General features: G+C 41.1%; 2 pseudogenes across 2 annotated transcripts; both read right to left on the bottom strand.

The window, feature by feature from the left end:
- Positions 1 to 9,538: 9,538 nt before the first annotated feature.
- LOC308499319 lies at positions 9,539 to 12,559 on the bottom strand (annotated as a pseudogene). The gene is made up of 2 exons: positions 12,550 to 12,559; positions 9,539 to 10,126 (listed from the first exon to the last, which is right to left on the bottom strand). The product of its transcript is annotated as an uncharacterized misc_RNA (transcript).
- A 10-nt stretch (positions 12,560 to 12,569) lies between these two features.
- Positions 12,570 to 21,729, bottom strand: LOC308499317 (calcium-binding tyrosine phosphorylation-regulated protein-like; annotated as a pseudogene). Its single transcript has 4 exons — positions 21,582 to 21,729; positions 21,430 to 21,483; positions 13,389 to 13,511; positions 12,570 to 13,278 (listed from the first exon to the last, which is right to left on the bottom strand). The product of its transcript is annotated as a calcium-binding tyrosine phosphorylation-regulated protein-like (transcript).
- Between the last annotated feature and the right edge of the window lie 84 nt (positions 21,730 to 21,813).

Here is a 21,813-nt window from a genome sequence, read left to right as displayed (position 1 = left end):
CCGTAGAACGTCTGCAGGTGCTGGAAAGGAGGAGAAGCACAAACGCAGAGGTGGAGGCAGCATGTCTGAGGGGGCAAAGCTGAACTGAGTTAGGAAAGGGATCTTCCCAGTAGAAACTGGGCACACCTTGGCCAAAGTCAAGCTCCTTAATTCTGGGCCATGGATTCATGTGTGTTAGCCTTGACAATTAATTTGTTTCCAAAATTTCTACCTTCATGCAAAATCTTTCCAGCACCTTAGAAGGGAATTTTGAAGGTAAAAAAAAAGTCAAATCCAAATCTGATCAAGCTTCTGGATCTACCTACTAAGTTGGAAGAGCTAGAGGGCCCGGAGGCATGTGATAAATGTCAGCAAGAGTTTGTAGTCAGCAAAATGCAGACTGGGGACTCTACAGGGCAAATGACCAGGTTTCTTCAAAAAGTAAATTTCAAGGAGATGAGAGATAAAGAGGCAGCCTACAGAGTAAAAGAGGCTTAAGAGCCGTATCAAGCAATTGCAATATATAGACCTTTAGATCCCTAATCAAAGAAATTATTTTTAAAAAATGACAGTAAGAGATGTGTGAATACTAACTAGATATTTGATGATATTAAGGAATTACTGTTTTTTTTTTAGGTATGATCATGATATTGAGCTTCTTTTGTTTTTAAGTCTTTAGAGAAACATATTGATATATTACTGGGATTTGTTTCAAAATAGCAGACATGGATGAAATCACAATGGCCCTAAGTTGATCATTGTTGAAGCTGGGTGATGATTAAATGAGTTAATTATACTATTCCCTTTACTTTTTCTGTTTGGATTTTTCTATAACAGGCACTGCTTAAAATTAGGCATCAGTGTTAAAATGGGAGGAATAAATGACATACTTGACAAAGCAAACAATCAAACAAACTTTCTCAGGGCATAACTGGAGCCAGATGAAAACCATCACAATCTTTAAACTTCTGAGTAAGAGTTAAACAAACACAGTTCATTCATTAGATTTTGGAATTTGGTAGGAGAAGAAATCACCTAATCACATTAAGCCTCAGTTTCCTCATCTGTAAAATGGACATCATACAGCAATATTTTCCAGGGGAATCATGAGACTTAAATGAGAGAACCGTATAAAAGAGTGTTTTGAAATCCATACAGAACTACTCAAGTGCTAATAGTTGTTCATGTGATAACACTTGTTTATTTACTCACACTTAGACTCTCTAGGTGTCTGTGGTGGCAGAGGGAGTTTTAAAAAGCTTCACAAGTGATTGATTTCTCTGTGCAGCCAGAGTTGAGAACCATTCATTTAAGTGATATTTGATCATTGAGTAGTTCTGAGCAATCATTAAGAACACTGGGTCTCGGTTTATGTAGTTCTCAAGCAACATTTAACGACGACAGATACCCTCTCGGTGTTCACTCCCTAGGACAGGCCTTATCCGGCTGTACACCCATTGTGGCCATCTGACCTCACACTTGCTGGCACAAGAAGAGTTAGGCAATTTCATGAGTTAGGAATTTTCCATGTGTTTTCCTTCTTTATAGGAGATTTATCTTTTCTGATTATAAAAGGTTTAGGGTTTTGTAAACTTCCCAGTTTCAGATATGAGCAAGGGAGACCTGTCAGAGTTACTGAGTCACATTCCAAGTCAGACCTTCCGGAGTTTGCACCCTGACTCATGCTGAGCCTTGAAACCATGGGGTCTGAGGTAGGAGAGCAGAGCCTGGCTACACCATTCTACCCAGCACAGAATTTCCCTCTGGTAACTTCCTGTTTATTCCTGAAAGTTCTGAAAACAGATATAGGATCAGTTGAAATCCCTGAGAAAGGAAAGAAAATCTCAGTTAAGAGAATAACATTTCTGGTGGGCAAAATAAAATAATGCTGTGAAAGCAGTCCCAGATTCTCCAATCTCTCTACTAGATGCACGAGGTGTGTAAAACCATGAAAAGAAAGGTTTACTTGCAGTGGGATCTTATTTTACTTCTTTCCTCTACATATCCAGGCATCTGTGTTTCTCCACATCTATTCTCAAATGCACGTACCTGGATGGGATCTTCCTGGGCACAGAGGCGGTCTGGAGGGAGGAAAGCATATGATCTGGAATCACAAATGCTGAGTGATATTGCAGCCCCACTCCTTACCCACCATGCAACCTGGAGTGAAATGCTTCAATGTTTCCCTACCTGTGAAATGGGGTTCATGATAGTACCTACTTCATAAGGTGTCTGGGAGGATTATATGAGATAAAGAATGCTTAGCACAGGGTCCATCACACAGTAAACTATGATTAAGTTGACTCCGGGATTTACTGCCAGAAGCCCCCTACCAGTGCTTCTTTTACGTTCATGTGACTCGCCTGGAGACTTTGTCTAAAGGCGCATTCAGGGTACAGAGTTTCAGTTTGGAAAGACGAAAAATTCTGGAGATAAAGTGATGAGGCTGCACAACAATGTGACTGTACTTAATGCCACTGAACTGACGCTTAAAAATGGTTCAAATGGCAAATTTTATGTAAATACTTCCAGTAAATACTTAAATAAGTGTCACGCGGGGGACCCTGCTCGCTGCGCCATTTGTCGTGCGGGGTCTCAGCTCCCGCTCCCCACATAAGAACGCAGGACATGGTAAGGCCAAAAAGGAACACCCACGGAGCCATAGGTAGGGGAGTCAAACCAATATATTCTCACTGGCGGCTAGGCTGGAGACACAGGAAGCAGGATCCACATAATCTGCCTAACAGCAGTCCGCGCTTGCCAGCCACCATCTTCTTGCTAGCCCCCATTCCTCTCTGCTAGCGTAGCCACAGCAGTTATATCAGTGGCCAATGGCTTATGGGTTACAGCTGACGGCCAACTAGCCACAGCTGCTGGCCATCTGATCACAGTTGATGGCCATTTACTACCCGAGCCAGCACCTTTCTATGTGAGGCCGAGAGCCTGGAAACTGTTTTTTGGGGCTTTGTCCCCACAATAAGTTATTCTGCCTTTAAAAAAAAAAAGCTTTAAAAACATTAAAACATTATAATAAAGAGTGATGATGATAATGCCTTGAATGCAAATACCACTAAATGACATAACACATCAAGGTCATGTGACTCACGGTACTTAAAGTCTTTTAACAAGTGTTTATTGACTTCCTACACTGTGTTAAATGGTAAGGAGATTATAGGGAAAGAGGCCTTGGCTCCGGTAGTAAATGGCCATCAACTGTGATTGGATGGCCATCAGCTGTGGCTAGTTGGCCGTCAGCTGTAACCAGTGAGCCATTGGCCACTGATATAATTGCCGTTGCTGAGCTAGCAAGCACGGATTGCAGTTAGCAAGGGGTTGGTTGGCAGGCAGAAAAAGTGGACGGTGGATTGCGGATCGTGTGGCTACTACTTTCTGTGTGTCTCCCTGGCCACCAGAGAGACTGGGGTGCAGGAAGACCCCTTGTTGGGGTACTGGCTGATGTTTGCTCCCTGTGTCTCCAAACCAGCTGCCAGCAAGAGTGTAGTGGTGTGACTCCCCTATCTGTGTGTCATGCAGGGTGGCCTGTGGGGTCTCTGCTCCCGCTCCCCACATAAGAACGCAGGACATGGTGAGGCCAAAAAGGAACACCCATGGAGCCATAAGTAGGGGAGTCGTATCACTATATTCTCACCGGCAGCATCCGCCTCTCTGCAATCTGCTCTTGCTAGCCCCCATTTTCCTGCTAGTGTAGCCACGGCAGTTATATTAGTGGCCAACGGCTCACTGGTTACAGCTGACGGCCAACTAGCCACACACACTAGCCAATCACAATTGATGGCCATTTACTACCTGAGCCAGCACCTTTCTATGTGAGACCGAGAGCCTGGAAACTGCTTTCTGGGGCTCTGCCCCCACATATGGCTCCGTGGGTGTTCCTTTTTGGCCTTACTATATCCTGCGTTCTTATGTGGGGAGCAGGAGCTGAGACCCCTGCGCATGACACCCCGAGTGACAGAGATAAGAATGAGAAGGTCGTGGTGTCCCTGCCCTCATGTAGCTTACATTCTAGTGGTGTGTAATAAATAGTGGTTATTTTCCAATTTGTAAACATATTCTTTTTAAAACATTGTAATTTTATTCATCTGTTGTTTCCTCCAGATGAGCACATTTGAGGAGTCGGATGAAATGCCGTTGCCAGATTCTGAAAGTGTTTCTATTTTCCGGTAAGTGTTCTCCTGTGGCAAATAGCCCCATGGCCTCCAAATTCTGCTCAGGTGAGACAGGGCTTGCTGGATGCAGCCTCGCTGTTTATATTTAGCTCTGATGGTGCTCTTTCCCTGGCATGTGCAGGGCCAGCCCAGGCAGAATGTGGAAGAGGGCAGGTGATTGTCAAAATGCTCCTCAGCTGTCCTTCTGCTGGCTTCTGTGTGCAGCTTCCCTTCTCACCCTGAGACCCAGTGCATTCGTGCCAGCCATCCCCTCTGATACCTGGCTGTGTTCCGGTGGGACTTTAGGAGCTTCTTTAACAATTAGTTAGGGGTAAGACTGGCTTTCATTAAATACGAGATAATGCAGTGTCTTCGATATAAACCCCCCCAGATCCAGCCAGTGATGATTTTAATGAAGAAAATAGAATGTTGATTTTTCTTATAGTTCTACTTAAATTTGACAGCAAAAGAGAACATTTATTCTGAAATTTGAGACGAATAATATCCATTTGGTGAAAACATTTAGATATACGGTCTGAGAAAGGCTGACTGTTGATGCCATAAAAAGGAGGGGGGTCACTGTCCGATCAAACCTGTTCTACCTTCAGAGGTTTTCATTTTACGTTACACCTTGGTATATATGTTAACATTTGAACATTTTGCTTCTTTTCAGATGTACAATTTTACTAGCTTGAAATGGTTTTGAATGAAGTAGCAAAGAAATGGAGAGTGTGATTCCTACTGTTTTCCCAAGAATAAGACCTAGCTGGACAATCAGCTCTAATGCGTCTTTTGGAGCAAAACTTAACATAAGACCCGGTCTTATTGAGACCGGGTATAAAATATAATATAATATAATATAATACCGGGTATAATATAATATAATACCAGGTCTTATATAATATTAGACTGGGTCTTACATTAATTTTTGCTCCAAAAGACTCATTAGAGCTGATTGTCCAGCTAGGTCTTATTTTCAGGGAAACATGGTAAGACAGTGCAGATTATGGCCTGACATCAGACCAATGAAAAATGGAGAAATTTACATGTTGGGATGTAATCTCGGAATTCACGTGGAGAAAACTGAAATCCGGGAAGACTAGATTAATTTGAGTGGATTATGTGTGGCATAATACATTTGAGAAATCATGGTCTTTAAAATCAAACTTAACTTTGATATCAGTTATTATAATCGCTTGGACAAGTTATTAAACTTCTCTAATATTCAGCTTATTTGTAAAACGGAGCTTTAAGGGCTTGGGGCACTTCACACATTACTGTAGGTATGTTGTAGAAGTTCATTGCTTTATCCTAATTTCTTACTCCTAATTGCTTTTTAAAGAATGCCTTCTATCGGAAGATAAAGAATGGGGCTTGAAGATGAACAATTAGACTAAAATATTAGTTCTAACAAACCTACTAGATAGAATATCCTACTTCTGTTAAGTAGTGTTGCTAGATGCTGTGGGGAATCCATAGACATTTGAGTGGTATCATTACATGTTTTGGAATATTATTCTGTGTGTGTGCTCTCTAAAGAGAAAAACTATCAGTTTTCACACTCTCTTTGGAAATCCCTAATTCAGAACGAATTGCTTTAGTAGGGAAATACTGTAAACTGGAAATACTGCAAAGCAGCAGGTACCCTGTGATTTCAAACAGTTTCCTCTGAAATCTTGTCCTTTCTCTTTAACAGGTGGTTCCATCAAGGTCCTAAACCCTACGATGGAGCACAGGACTGGCTTTACTTGGGCAGCTACTGGGACAGAAACTGCTTTATTTACCTGACATTTATTAAAGTGCAGACAAGTCAGGGTGTTTGGCTAATCTACAACTAAGTCTTAAACCTATGTTATTACATTTTTTCCCTTGGTTTCTACTCATCCTTTAAAAAAAGAAAAAACCTGCTCATAACTTGCATTTCATCCAACAAAAATGGGGCATAAGGTAATATTGGTCACGAGTCTTATGGAAAATGGATAATTTTGCTATCCAAACAGTTATTTGGAATAGTATTTTATAGAGAGGTATGAGAAACTGCTGGAGAACTGGAGAATATGCTTTTTATGGTTGCTATCGCCATATTTACTGACGATTTATACCTAAACGTAACTTTAGCTTTATGAAATTATGTAGTAACCCCAAATCAAGTTATTTTGAATATTTTATGCTGTCATGCTTGAATGTTTTAGATATAACTTTGAAATATTTAGAATTCTCCTATACAATGTTTATGTTCTCAAATGCAGAGAAGGTTATGTCATTTTGTAAAGACTACATTGACAAGATGGCTTTTCTTTTTTCTTTTTTTTTTCTTTTGGCATTTTATGCACTTTATTCCATTTTAACCTCAAAAATTCACTGACATTTCTCATGTTCATTTCACTGTTGAGGAAACCTAAGCTCAGAGAAGATAAGTAATGTGCCCAAGATTGCACAGCTAGAAAAGTGGGGAAGTTGGCGATCGAGCCCAGTTTAGGGGACTTGAGAGCTTGTGTGTGGAACAGCTGTGCTGAGTTCCCGGCTGAGCAGATCATTAGTGCTGCTGGCTGCCCTTTCTCCAGGCAGCCTCAGACTCCCGCCTCTTTGGGCCATCTCTGGCAACTAGTGGCTGCTTTCTTGACACTCCTGAGTGACTAAACTCTGGCTGTGTGGCCCCATCCCAGCCCATCCCTGGCTCTCCGAAGGTCCAAGCAGGACATGCCCGGTGCTTCATGCCACAGCACCATCCATCTTCACAGGGCCTCTATTTGCAGACAGGTCTCCGTGAGCCAGCACATGGCTTTTCTACTAACCAATCCTTTCAATTTTACACCTTCCCACCTCCAAAAAGAAAAAAATGGCTGAATATTCAGCATAGATATTTCTGATTTGAACATGCTAAAGAATTAAGCAAATGCTGTACCTTTTCAGTTTATTTTAGTGCTCTGAATTTACTTTTACAATTCTGTAATCAATATTATTAGAATTGGGAGGTGTTTCATTATACATGTTTGCATTGAAAGTATGTATAAAAACCTAGCAATTCACAAAATGCCCTAGATTTTAATCACTATCATTACATAATGACAAACCTTTTTAAATGCTTCAACTTCCAGTGAGAAGTGCCACCAGAGAAATTAAATTGCACTCATGTATTATAAATATCAAACTATATATAACAGGAAGTCTTGTGCACTTCAAGTTTGCAAAGCACCTTACTTAAAGTATGTAAGAGATCTATTGTATGGTAGCTTTGCCCCTTTCATCTTATTTTTATCCATCCAACACCAGACTCAGATATTGCTCCCAAGGGCCTTAGGTAGCTGTCAGTAAATTATTTTAATTGCTGTCTTGAAGCTAACAAGTGTTACAATGAAATAATCTACCTGATGCTAAATAAAGGCATTAGAATGTTCAAAAAAAGTGTGATTTCTTCTAAACTTTCAAATGTACTAACGTTGCCACTTCATATTATCCTAAATTATCAAGAATGTTCTTACAAAGAAGTCCTTGTGGTGCTGCCATCCCCAGGGCCTAAGAGATACCAGCTGCCTGGCATGCACAGTGGTCAGTGGGCAGTTGGCACTAGGGAGTATTCTCTGGGGAAATATGTACAGTATTATAGCCCGGTGCTGCTCTTCACTGGGTGTGAATGCCAAATACAGAATTATCAAGTGGGAATACCTGGCTAGAAAAGCAAGAGTGGGAATGGTGATTTATTTATTTATTTATTGATTGATTGATTGATTTTTTACAGTGTGTACAAGCATTGGAAAATGCTGTTGTCACAAATTACAAAATAAGCAAGAATACAAGGTTTTATGCTTGCAGGAAGTTTATTGATACATTACGCTTGGTGGCAGACTCCACCTTGAACATCATCTCAAACAGCTTCATTTTCAGCATCTGTTGGGAACAGTGTTAATAGTGAATTGTTCAAATTTAGTAACAGAACCGAACATGTGAGAGGAGTAGGTCAGAAATGCAAGGCCTCCCCTCCTGCTCTGTCACTAAGCTCTTATCTAATCAGTTACCTGTGTATTTGCACTAATGTATCCTGGCCTTTCATGGGAAAACAGCCACTTCGACAATTCCACTAAAAGTCTAAAAAACGGGATAAGAAGTAAACGCACATAGCCTAAAGACATTTTGATAATTAAGAGTTATCTGAAATATAGTAACTGTAGGACTGAAACTGCCTGTGAATAAAATTAGCTTTTGTCCATCAGATGTTCAGCTTGAAATCATCACGCATTGTTTTAAGTACCTGAACTTGTTGGTGTGCAGGTATATACTCTTGATACACGTGTATTATATAGTCTTAGATCATCTTCTCACGACCTCCTCCTCACTACCTAACTCCTTCTTCTCCACATAGCAGCCAGCAGGATCTAACATTGACCGTTCAGTCCAAATCTCTTTCCTTGGTATGCAGGGACCCTGAATTATGGTCCCCTCTTCACGTCTCTAACTTGCTTTTCCATAGTCCCCCCAGCTCCGCCCAGCCAGTCTCATTTTGTCTACTTGCCACGTCAGGAACTCCCATGCTCTCTCCTGTCCTAGGCCTCTGTCTGTGGGCTCTTTGCATGGCTGACTCCCTTTGAGACATCTGGGCCCAACAAAGGAGGGCCTGTATCAGTACCTTGTTTGTTTTCTTCCTAATACTTAACACATTGTAACTTACAGTTTTGTCCACCTCCCCCACTGAGGTGTATGTGGGCTCCATGTTTTGCTCGCTCTCCTATACACGTGTGGGGGTCGAGGGACTAGCACAGGACAATACATTAAGTACTGGTTGAATGAAATATTTAAAAATGATTAAATAATAAAACTGTCTTATCTATGATTAATTCCAGTTGTCTCTTTAGCTCTTTGATGTGTTTCCAGTCTGGCCATTCTGCCGTAAATATTCCCTCAAAGAGGGAACAGGCTCTTACTACATTGATTGGGTATTCTATATATAATCTCTTTTCTCTTACCCTGCTCTCCAGCCGTCCCCAGCTCTTATGTCTTGTCTCTGCTCCTCCCTACCCCGTAAACAGGCCAACTAGGTTGTAAATTTCCACATAAGCCTGTCTCTTTTTTTTTTTTCAAATCCATCCCCCTTCAGCATCTTCCAAGGCGAGACACAGAACTAGGTATTCAAAGGTGGTTGTTGATTGGTTCCTGTATTAGACACCAGATCCTTGGTGCGAGTTGTCATGTTGCATGCAGTGCCCTGTTGTGCATTTATTAGCGATTGGCGGTTAGGAAGCTGGAGACAGTGACCATCAAATTAGAGTATACCCAACTCATTGAATGACGCCATTCAATTTAATTTTTTAAAATAGCTCAGACTCCAGATCAACAAATCAAAATACTCAAGTGTGTTAAGGCCCACTCATGATGGTAGAAAGATTTACCTGCCAGTTTTAAGTTTCTGCTCTGTGACCATGGGCAGTAGTCATGGTTATTTCTCCAGCAATACCGTAACTTCCAAAGGGAGTATGTTTGTCAACACCTTTTTTGTCTACATCTTCTGGGAAAGCAACAGAAAGAATATCTGGGCTTTGACGCCTGGGACATCTTGTCCTCATCTAGGGGGACAAGCATTCTGAGGTGTGGGGGTTGTTTCTGGAGTTTCTGATCTGCAGGAACAGCAGTGGGTACTTGGACTGCAGCGTATCACTCACTTCAAGGGATCTGCCTGGGAAACAACAGCGTGTTTAGGACGAGGTTTCCAATCCCACGCTCTCTGAACATCTGAGCTACTAGAATAAAAGGCGGGGCACTGGTCTTCTTGCTGTCTGTCGTCCTTCATCACATAAGTTGGAGAAGTAACTTTCGGTGGGTGCTGCAGAGACTGTGGGGTCCTTAGGATTAGATAATAGAGGGTTGCTTAGGGGAAGGCCCAGGTACAGGTGGTGGTGATGGGTGACTTTGTTATTTCATATCAGTTAGACAATAAAGGCCACATGTTAGAATATGGTGGTGTTGGCCTGCTTCGCTTGTTGCTATTGCTGTAAAAATTTTTTTGCAGGCATTAAAGGGTTTGGTCTCTGCATCAGGTGATATGCACAGAAATGTCTTCGTACATTTTTTTACATATAAGTAATGAGCTGTAGTAACATTCACCATAAAGTGTGGTATAGAGAGGGCTTAGTAAATCATGTTTGGTAATGGGAAAGAAAAGAAAGATTCTCTACAGTTGGAAAATGAGAACAGCATTGCAATAGTAAGTGCCAGGGACATTAGAGTTGTGGCTAAAGAAGCAATCTCACTCTAAGTTGCTGTTTCCAGGTACATAAACTTTAGACATGGCTTATATAGGGTCCTCAAGAGGAAATAGGAAATCAGTACTTTTGGCTTATCATAAAAGTCAGTTGAAGGGCCAGCCTGGTGGCTCAGGCTGTTAGAGCTCCATGCTCCTAACTCCGAAGGCTGCCGGTATGATACCCACATGGGCCAGTAGCCTCTCACCCACAAGGTTGCCAGTTCGATTCCTCGACTCCTGCAAGGGATGGTGGGCTGCACCCCCTGCAACTAGCAACGGCAACTGGATCTGGAGCTGAGCTGCGCCCTCCACAACTAAGACTGAAAGGACAACAACTTAACTTGGAAAAAAGCCCTGGAAGTACACACTGTTCCCCAATAAAGTCCTGTTCCCCTTCCCCAATAAAAAAATCTTTAATAAAAAATAAGTCAGTTGAAGACTGTATTGAGTTATTGAAAAAAAGGTTAACGCATCTGCACAGTGATTTTTTTTCTTAACTAAAGAAATCCACACTAGGCATCATCTTTTGATCCCGTAATCAAATATCTTTGGCCTTTCAGTTACCATTATCTCCCACTAATTGTCACCACACACAAAACATCACATATTCAGGACTCAGAACTCTACAGAGCACCGCTTTTAGGCAAGGCTTGAAATCATAGGTCTTAGGTGGCAGTTAGGGTTGGTTGGTCCCACAGGGGTACTTTAGAACATAGGCATGCCATCCATGTAGTCACACCAAGGACTCTGTAATGTCCAGTTTGATTTCCTAGTGAAGGCAGTAATGTCTTGGAGGACTGAGTCCTGGAAGATGGGACGGAGGAGAAAGTTTCCGGATGGAAGAACTGTACTTTGTCCAAATGTGCCCAGTTCCCCTGTTGAACACAGACTGCGCCATCTATCCCCAGTATAGCTTTTTATCTTCCCCAGAAAAGGTAACACTATGCGCACGATTAAACTAGTGTGTTTTCAATAGCTTCGGATACTTTCAGTTGATCTTTCTTGAAGCTAATTAAAAACTATGCATGGACGTGTCTTCAGGATTCTTGTTAGAATCCTTGTTAGATTCTTGTTAGTGCTTGCTTGGGAAATAGTGAAGCACTGGAGAGCGGTAACTTGGTATGAAGTGCTGCGTAAGCCACAAGTGTATGCCGGGCCCACACACTACACTCCCAGCAGGGGCCTCTACCTTTTCAGCTGTGCAGAATCCCTGTCACTGCCAGACAGAATCTGATCTAGAAACACCTATTTGGTAACATTCTGGCTCAAGTAAGAGTCAAAGTTCAGAGAGTTTCTGCAAAAGAAGTGCATGTCCCATCTATACCTAAAGGGACAAGGGCCCTTGCACTGTCTAGATGGCAGACGAGGGTAGACAGACCAAATGCCATAATTATATCGAGATGGAGGTCAAATCACATCTGTGTCATAGGAAAGCCATGGCGATAGTTCACCTGCCAAAAGGCAGCTTGATGTGGGCACCAGTGGGGAAACTAATAGAAGGAAGCCAGTCATCTCAGCTGCGTCCCTTATGGCTCAAGTTCCTGCCTGTCCTTTCCGCTGCGGCTACCTCCCTGCTTCTGTGTGACACACCTTCAGCCTGACCTGCCCTCTCTCCATCCAGCTGTGAAGCTGCTGCCTCAGCTGCGGGAAGCTCGCAGGCAGGAAATCGGTGCTTGACCAGCTCCCCAAACCTGGCTGCAGAGCTCTCCTGCTTCCACGTGAAAGCAGGAACACACCACCACTTCCTTTACTTTTAAAATGCAATAGCCTATGTAAAGGCATTGCTGTACTTTGTCTTTACATTCACAAGTGAGAAATTTCAAACCACACCCAGTAATGACAGATTTTCAGTAGGAATATTCAGATCACAGAATATATTTGTCCCTGACAACAGACTCTAATGCTTTTCACTACATAATATGTTCAAAAGAATACCATAAAAGTGCTAGAGGATCAAACTTTGAGGCCAAGTTTTGGTGATGTCACCTTAAAATCAGTCATCTCAAAGGAGTAAAATGTCAAATACAACAGTGTTTAAATAGGTTGGCATTTTAAAACTTTTGAAAATAAAGACTTTTGAGCAATCTTCAGAGAGCCTACCGTGATGGTTACCTGAAATACAGATGTTACTTGAAATGTGTTAATTTTGTATGTAGCTAATTTTCTTACCTGGCTCCATCGAACCTTGCTCAGGTGATGCTTCTCATTTCTGGTTCGATTTCTGGTTCAGTACAATGCTCTGGAACAGGAAGAGGGGGCCGCTAGACAATCTTACAGATGTTCTTGAGTGCACAGCTTTAGCAGCTTCCCCACAGAGCACAAGTTTGACCTTGGCCGCCTGGGATGCAGAGTTTTCCCACGACTCTTGCTGCCCAGGAAGCAGCGCAGTGACCTCCACTTCAATGTGCAGCAATTTTTCACAGCCTTCTGCTTCGATAGAGCCCTCTGCATCCAGGGCGTGTGCAGGTGGAGCTTTCACGGAGATGAAAGAGATCAGAAGTGTTCCCTCTCCCTTCATATGTACCAAAGAATTATATATTGCATGCTCCAACTGTGCAAATTTGGTAGAATCTGCACATTTTTCAGACATGCCTGAGGCTGTCTTGTGCACAGGTATGGCACTACCTGGTGGTAACATCTCATTTTCTTTTAGACAAGCAATATGATCAGTTAAAGAGATGGCTATTTGTTCTGAAATTTGCTTGACATAAGTAACTCCTTCAGTCATAAGTTCATCTTTATAGATAGATGTTTTATGAATGGTTGAGGTAACCTCAATACCAGCCTGCAAAGGAACCTCAGGAGCTTGATCATAAGCATGAAGTTCTTGTTAACCCTGCAGGGGGAGTAAGGAAGCCATTGAGGAGGGTGGGGTCGTATTCTTAGGACTGGATGGTTCTGAAGGACACAAACTGCTTCACTTGTCTCTTCAGGCTCTGAGAGCAGCTCTGCATGAACTTATGGGAACTGAGTACTTTTGCTGCTAAACAGTGGTCCAGCTCTATTGCCTTCCTCTGTGTCTGTAGATTTTTCTATCCGTGTAAATTCTTGGAAAACTGTAGATGTTGCTCTTGATTCTTTGACACATTCAAGTTTCTTCTCTTCTGTGGTTCTTTCTGACCACTTCTCAACTAAAATAACATCCAGATGATTAATAAGCATATATTCTCCAAATGAAGAATTGTAAAGAAAGTAGCAATAGATTGAGCATTCGAATGTCAATATACACACAAGTACAAAAGAGTTTTGCTTTATTTTCCAATATCCGTGATTTACTGTGCGTAATGAAACTTCCCTGGCCTATCCACTCAAAAGACACCTTAGTTTATCTCCTTAGAAACAAGTGACTCCAAGTAGCACCGTGACAAAACTTATAACCAGAGACCACTTTTGGCTGGTCAGCATCAGGGGAAAGATCCTAACTCTGCCTAGAAATGAGGAAGCTGAAAACCTCCATGGGAAAAGTTTCTGATCCAAACTTCCACACACAGCTAAGGAAGGAAAAAAAAAATAAGACTTCAACCTTGCTGATAAACATCTAATCTTCAGGTGCTATAATAACAGTAATGAAACAAAGACTGTCATATTAATAAAGGTATTCCTCAATTTAAGTAAATTGGTATATTAAGTTTAATAAATTGGAAAACTCGAGGGTGACAGGGTATTTCTACATTAGGAAAATATATATTCCAACCTACAAATGGTAGCACCTGCTGGGAGGTATGATAATGCACCCAGAATCCTACTGTCCCAGACAAGAGGAGCAGAAACGAGATCTCTGGGTCCATCAGTGTGGACTCCGTGCATCCTCAGGCCTGAGGAAAATTCCTTGGAAGACTTGGGAGGTCAAGACAGCTGATGACATACAGGCACTCCTAGAGCTGGAAAACTAAAATCATTTTCTGCTTGTCACTCACACACCTGTGTAACCACCTTAGTTGTTATTCACTGAACATTTTCATATGTGCTTACTTTACTGAGGATTTTCTCTCACGGAAGCATTTCCCTAATATAATAAAATCTGCAGGAAAAGTAGAATTTGCTTTACAAGAATGTGTTTGATTCAAGTCAAAACTTGGTTTGGAGCCATGTGTGTTTTCCTCCGTTCAGCTGCTTTCTGGAGAACAGTGTCTCCTTCCGCCACAGCTGCTGATTTCTTGTAAACTCAAGTCAAGTGTCTATTAGGTTGGTGCAAAAGTAATTGTTGTTTAAAGGGTTAAAAATAATTGCAAAAAACGCAATTACTTTTGTACCAACCTATACTTCTGGACATGGACATGACACCAGAGGCTCATGTGTAGAAAAAGAAAAGCAACCTCTACTCTTACCTTGCTGTGCTTAGAACAATTACCTAATTTTCCCAACCATTCACCTCTTCAGGTCTCCCCCACCCACTTTTTAACAAGCGCTTTGTCCAGTAACACTCTTGACTGAGTGCTTGTGCTGTGTGTGTAAGACACTGTACCAGGCACTGTTGAGGACATAAACATTATTAAGATGAGACCTCATAAAACTTACATTCAGTAGGGGAGATACGGCAGATATTAGAGGTAAAAAAGTGTAAGTCCCTAATAATGGTCCTAATAAAGATCTATGAACATTCAGAGGAAGAAAAGAAGAACTCTGGCTGGAAGAATAAAAGAAATTTTATTTAAATAAGTTGGCCTTCCACTTAAGATATAGAAAGCTGAAAAAATGGCATTCACATTATAAAGGGAAAAGCCAGATAAATCACAAAATAATTGTTCTTGAGCCCATCAGAGAAGAGAGTGACAAAGCAATCAAGTAACCTGACTTCCAAAGTGCAATCTGCCCCTCCAAAGAGAAAAAGGGCCACAAGAGCTGTCTGATGTGTGGCAGGGCCTGGAAAGGTGAAGCCACCACCATGCTAACTGGTAAGGTATCAGCTAAAATGTAAACCTACTGGTAAACGCCAAATGTGGGTCAGTGAATAGCCTGGGACTCCAGACCCAAGGAGAGTGCAACTCACTCACAAGCACTTTTCCATGGGCCTCACATGAAGGATGGAAGCAGAGAGAAGACCAGAGATGACTAGAGAGAGGGACATACATCAACACCCACCAGAGGTCTCTTACCACTGGACTGGGGCAGGAAATACAGGCTCAAGAATGACCACAGATACAAGCAGAGTTTGGCTGCCACAAAGACAACCAGCAGGAACAATGAAAGCCCCATCCCAAGGCTTAGGTGCTCAGGGTCAGCCTAGGACAGAGAACCCCCCTGCACTGACCACTAGCCTAGGACCAATAACAGGAATCAACAGGTTGCCCCCCGAGTGAAGAGCAAGCGTGCAGGGAGAGATGCTGTCTGTGGAGCAGGTTGGTGGGGAAAGCTGAGGGTGAAGCCCAGGCATGGAGACACGCCCTGGCAGCCCTGCCCCGCCCTCAGCACAAGGTAAAAGCAGCCCTAGAGGGATCTGAGGTGTGCGGTACAGTGGAGGTAATTGAAACCACCACAAACCCAATCCCAGCTCTGACTAGACCTGCTGTCTGCGACACCAGTTCACGGCCTCTGTGACTGTGTTTTCCTCCTGAAGGTCTTAAATTCTCCACTGATTTATTCACCATGACACGTTTCCAGAACCCAATCAATCTAGGGATCGAATTACTGCAATCTCTAGATTGCCTGCACAGGACCTCTCTGATACATCACTTACATGATACATTTTCAGCAACTCTGAAAGGCCCAAAGCCCCTTTAAAGGTGTCTACTTGACAGGCTTGTCATACCTGTAATTCTGTCTGCAGATTAATGCCCAGGCTTCATATTTTTGCCTCTACAAATCCCCTGTTAAACACCATTCTAGGAAGGTAAAGCATTATGTAATTGTGAATCATTAACAACTCATCTGGGAATTTATGATACTGCTTTCTTCCCTGCAACTTTTTCATAGTAAAAGAGTATATGAAAAGACCTGGGTTTCAGTCCTGACTGTGATTTACTAGCGGCATGACCCTGTCTCAGGCAACAGTTCTGAGCTTCAGTCTCTTCATCTGTGAAATGGGGATTTAATTTCAATTTACCAAAGTTTCTATACAGCAGTGTGATAACTTATGAAGCCCAAGATGTTCTTCTTTCACATACTGACTCTTGTATCCTAATGTTCCTGACCTCATCTTGGCAACCTGGTTTCCTGTTCTAGCTTTCCTGGTTTCCATATCTGCTTCCCATGCAGCCCCCTCCTCTCTTAATCCTGTGTTTCTATCCACAGATTGGGGTTTGACAATCGGAACCCAATTCTTGAATATACCATTGCTGACTAATTTATTTGCCTTCTTTAGTATGGACTATTACTCAACTGAGTGATCTTACCAGAATGGAGAAGCGTAAAGAACGTAAGACCCCCCCCAAAAAAGAAACATCATTATATGACCATTCAAACCTTTTTTAAACTTAATGAAATTCTTACCTTGGTGATGAAATTCTGAATGACCTTGCCTAGGCAAATATAAGACTTCAAGAAATGAAAGGATCATTTTGACGTAACCCCCCTCCCAGCCTGTACAGCCTTTCTTGAAAAAAAATGCCAGGAAAAGTGCAGAGTAACATCAGAGCTTTACAAAATTTAGTATGGGTAGTACAGAAATAAATATATTTCTTGTTTGTTTAGTAAGAGTGTATAGCTAAAAGCATGTGTAACCAACTATAAAAATAATGCATAAAAATAGAATTTGGCATAAGAAACTAAAAACATTTATTATGAATATTTAATATGAATAAATAATTCAAGACAATATTTAACGACATGTATAACTGCTATGGTGCTGCACAGGAATTCAAATTGGACCCAATGATCAGCAACGGTTCATGACTAAAATTACAATTATCTATCTGGCCAAGCCAAGAATGTCCAGGATCAGTTAGAAAAGTCAACAGGGCAGTGCAGTTGGGGACACAGGTGGGTAGGCCTCCTTGATTCTTCAAAAGAGATGGTTATTCCTTCCCTCTGCTGGAAGCCAAGACAGGGCTGCCACTGGAAACTGGACTCAATTAGGCTTAGCGGAATGGAAGGTGATAATGGTGTTGAGATCTCATTTACCATTCTGAAGGAGAAACCACTGCCCTTTTCACTGAATGGTGAAAAGATCAGAAATAGTACAATCCGGGCTTCAGGTTCCACACAAGAAGGTGACAGAGGAGGAAGAAGTGAAATAGTGGGAGATAATGGGGGGAAAGGGAGCTGAAATTCCTCTCCCTTCACTTTTACAGTTCAAGAATTTAAGATTTTTCCAGAGGGATCCTAGAATGTTGCTGACTCTATTGTGGAAAGAGCTTGAGTCATGCTACTAGGAAGATCTAAATTTAGAGTCTAACTCTACCACTTAGTTAGTATTTAGAAGCTTGCAAGTTATTTAATCACTCCCAAGCATCGGATTTCTCTTGAGTAAAATTGCAATGATGTCGCCTACTTATAAAGTTGTCTTAATTGAGAGAATATATTGCAAGTGCCTAGGAGAAAACAGGTACTCAATAAATTCCATTCCCTTCTTCCTTCTTTTCCTAGCATACACTAAGGGGTGGAACTTAAGAAAAAACTCTTTTGCCTTAAATATTGCCTGAGTTTCTAAAATCCCCTCAATTAATGATTTGTTTGGATAATGAAGAAACTCACCTCAGCAGACTAAGAAATGGGGAAGCTTTCATTGAGTCATATGGTAGTGAGATCTGTTTAATCAAATTGCAGAACAACAAGAGGAGGATCCAAGAATGTGTTTCACAGCATGAACTGTTTTAGAAATGGACATACATGGGTGATATGCCACAATGAAGGCTTGGATAGAGCTAGGGACTGTCTTAAAGATCCTAGGCTCTGGAAAATGCGGGGAAAGATGAGAGACAACAGGAAATTTAGAAAAGTTTGCTCCCATGTCTGTTTCTTTTCCTTCTCCCTCCTCCATCACCTGTCTCTGCATAAAATTTTGAAGGCACTGGGGAGATTGATAAACACTATTGGTCCTATGGTGAGGCCTACCAGAAATGGGGCTCCTTCTAAGAAAAATCCCAGGATGAAGTGTTCAAATGAAACAAATGATATGTGTAGGGATGTACTACTTATCTCCATGCTCTCCATGCATATGGGCAGTTTGGTTATAATACTGCTAGGCAATGAAGTAACCAGTATCCTCCAAAGTAATAACTTTGCAGGATACAGCATCCCGCTGAGCATTCTTATGAAACACATGTCTTTCATGCTCACATCTGATATGTGGGAGATGAGTGAGGACCAATGCACTAGGGACGGCAGCTAGCTCTTGCCCACATCACCAAGTTCTAATACCTGGTGCTGTCTTTAGATACAGCCTCTGAAGGCCTAGAATAAGCGTCACTTGACTTAGTCTTCAAAGCATGATTAATTTCTCCTTATTGCAAGTCATCGAAAGCCCGAGAGAGTCACAATCCTTGGGACCAATAAAGCATGGAGAGTATTATAAGTGCCACCATTCATATTTAATACTGGGATCCACATAAGAGTAAGGAGAAGATTCCACCCATTATACCTACATTTTTATTGTAGAGAACTGAACCATTATGCAGCCAAATTTACCCAGAGCTCCCACAAGAATAGCAGTTGGGGAATTAAACCAGTCAGAAGGTAGGAGGATGTCACTCAGGAGAGGAAGTGCCTTGTACCAAGTGGGAAATTTATGGTGCCTGTTTATCCCTAGGTAAACAGGGACATTATCTAGGAGTTACCTAGGGATAGACAAGCGCCATAGTGATGCTTTCCTGGATATAGGTGGACTCATGCCACCTGAATTAATGGATTCTGTTTGTCCATTTGGGATGACAATAAAAGGCAGACAGACAAATGAGCCAAACTGATATTAGACAGTAACACTGAACTCTGTATTTTCTGGTCATACCTCATATTACCTTCCCATCTCCCTGGTAAATTAAACCAGCAATGTTCATTTCTGCTCTATTGCCTAAAGAGCAGTTTGTTTCTATAGCCATACCTAAGCTTACTTTTAGGATTATCTGTACGCTATGTCAATTTCCTTGATAGCTGTAGTTACCAGAGGAGAAAAGCAGCAATATACCTACCCCTTAACTCCATTGAAAGTATGGCTGCTCCACTAGTTCAATATGTTAATTTTGAACCCTGAGATTCAAAGACATTAACTTAGCTGGACCAAAATCCACATTCAGTTTACTTGCAAAGTTGAATGGTGGGTAAATTCTTCAGTAAACAAATTAGCTTCAAAAGCTACCATTTAGTTACCTTTCATCACAAAGATTCACTGACTTCATCACCATTCTCAAACACAGCAAGCCTGAACACTCTCCTAGCTTTCAAACAGCTCCAGGTATAGAGGACACAAGTACAAAGGCCCTAACAACCTTTACTGCCTGGGAAACCAGGCTTATGGGGAGGGAGAGGGTCAATCTTCTAGCACTTGTCTGTACACCCTGCTAGTGGAAAGCAAATCCCAGACCTGTTTCCCATAGAAAACTAAGAATGCCATCAGGACCCTGCAGGGAAGAAACCAGACTAGACAATGAAATCCCTGAAACACTGTGATTCACACTCCTTTCCCTTCCAATGCAGACTCTTGTTATTCTTAATCTTGCTTTCTGAGTTGTGTGTCTCTTTCACTGCAGGTCTAAACCCTCGTGATTTTTACATTTTCCTAGGTCTAATCGTGATTTCTCCCTATCTTGGCTATGTTACCTATTAACATCACCAAAGTTATAAAAGTTATAAAATGTGGCTGAAATTCACTGAAACCTACCTTTTCTTTCTCTACGATCATTCCAAAATGTTGGTCAGCCAATGTAGCAAGAATTTAGTTATTTTCCACACTGACCATGAGTCTCTACTCTCCATAAAATTCTGCCAAAAGTTTTTTCTTATCATTCTTTTAGACATGAGTGCCTGTCCTTGGGATTTGACCAATATATATTCTTTCACTTACAGTGATCTTCCCAAACTTTCATCAGGTAAACTTTGTCTTTCTCATTTCTCCCCACCCTGACTTTTTCATCACTCCGCTGTCCACTCAGTTTCATGCTGTCATGTTCGCATAAGATAAACATTTACACATATACACACAAAATACAACTGTTTTTCTAAGCAGGTATATACAGCCTATGTCAAAGAGGCTGGAGGAGATGATTTTCTGAAAAACTTTTCTCTTCAGTATGTATAGAGACATTCAGAAAAGATGGTCAGTGGCACCTAATTGATTTCCTGTCCTCCATTCTGGACGGCAGTTAAACCATCGCGGGGAGAAAACAAAAGGGGAGGAGGTTGATAAACTTTTTATAATTACATTTAATTTTTTAATATTAGTTTCAGGTGTACAAAACAACATAATGGTTACACATTTACGCCCCTCACAAAGTGATAACCCCCCAAGTCTACCATGCCTCTGACATCGTATGTAGCTGTTACAATATCATTGACTATATTCCCTGTACTGTACTTTCATTCTACATCAGCTTCAGGTGTACAGCGCAGTGGTCAAGCATCTAGACAATCTGGGAAGTGATCCCCCTGATAAATCCAGTGCCCATCTGGTACCCTACATAATCTTTACAATATTATTGATTATATTCTCCATATTGTATTGTTAAACTTCTTTATTAAAAAATTTCAAGGAGAGTATTTATACAACTTTCTTAAGTAATGTATTTCATTATAATGTATTACTATGAAATCCAATTCTCTTCAAGTTCACTGTACTTCCCTAAAGGTAGGGCATATTGTAAATGGTTTGAGTAATAGTTTACAAACACTGTTCCAGATCTCATTGTACCAAATGGTTTTCTAAAGATGTTTCCTATTTTTGCCTTTTTAAGACTTAGTATCTTCCAAAATGTCGGTCCCCACATTTAAAAAAAACAACAAAAAGAAAACCAATTAAATAATAAAAATATAGCATCAGTTTGATTATTTAAACATAAACAATGTGATTATCTAAACAGAAAATATTTGTGGGCATCTTTTTTATGGTTGATGTATGCTCTTAATGATGAAATAGTTTATAATTAGTATTCTTATACTATTACTACCTGTGGTACTTACCTATAGTCTGATGAAATTGTTTAATCAGATTTTTTATATCCAGAGAAGCATTATCTGAAGGAATAAATGCAGGAAATCAGATACAAAAAATTCCAATTTAAAATGCTTTCTTTTTCACAGTAACAAATATTTAATCTAAAGCAAGAACAAACCTTTTCTAAACACAGTAAGTTCTTCAAAATAAAATGCTGCAAACTGGGTGACATTTTGCGAGTTGGTTTGGAGAACGGCTCTGCTGAGTCCTTGGAGCACAATGTCGAGGCCATGAGGTACGAGAAGTCTGGACTTTGAAGAAATCATTGTGGTAGGATGTCTGTAATGTCAACTATAATGAAGAAAAAAAAAGTCTTCTAAATAGTGTATTAGTTTTTTATTAAAATATTT

Source organism: Rhinolophus hipposideros, assembly GCF_964194185.1.
Source record: "Rhinolophus hipposideros genome assembly, chromosome: 1".
In the NCBI taxonomy this organism is placed as follows: Eukaryota; Metazoa; Chordata; class Mammalia; order Chiroptera; family Rhinolophidae; genus Rhinolophus; species Rhinolophus hipposideros.
This window is presented reverse-complemented; position numbering and strand designations above follow the sequence as displayed.